This window comes from Aquarana catesbeiana, linkage group LG01 (genome assembly GCF_042186555.1).
Source record: "Aquarana catesbeiana isolate 2022-GZ linkage group LG01, ASM4218655v1, whole genome shotgun sequence".
Classification (NCBI taxonomy): domain Eukaryota; kingdom Metazoa; phylum Chordata; class Amphibia; order Anura; family Ranidae; genus Aquarana; species Aquarana catesbeiana.
In genome coordinates this window covers 5,530,688-5,531,354 of record NC_133324.1, presented here as the reverse complement: position 1 = coordinate 5,531,354, position 667 = coordinate 5,530,688, and positions in this window count along the sequence as shown.

The window sequence follows — 667 nt, the reverse complement described above, 5'->3', positions numbered from 1 at the left end:
CCTCATCCGCCATTTTCCCGGAGGATTATTCTTCCTCATTCCGCCATCATTGTGTAGTCTGATATTTTCTCACCCCCCCCCCCCCCCCCCCCCCCGCACCGCCCGGTGTTTCGTCAGATTAGGCGACCCGTCAGAATGTGTAACGGAAGTGACGTTTCCGTCGCCGCCATCTTGCTACACCCTGCACTCCTCCATAGTAAAGATAAACTGAGAATTTGAAAAGCGGACATCTTGTTACACCCACCGGAGTTTTGCATTTTACAGTAACGTGAGATTATATCGTGATACACAGGACTTAGAACTCCGTCTGAATGTTTAGAACTTTAGAAGCAGCGATCTTCTGTGAGATGAGCAGGGTCATCTAAACATTCATACGGAGTTCTAAGTCCTTTATATCACGATATGAACTCACTTTACAATGCAAAACTTCGGTGGGTGTAACAAGATGTCCGCTTTTCCCCTTCTCAGTGTATCCTTACTATGGAGTGCGGGGTGTAGCAAGATGGCGACAACGAACCGTTACACATTCTGACGGGTCGCCTAATCTGATGAAACACCGCCTTTTTGTACTCCTATAGTCAGTGAGGTATCCTTCTGTTGTCTGTTATTTAGTCCTCCATCTTACTGAAGTCTTTTTAGCCAGTCCGCCATTTTGCTGTAGTCCTTT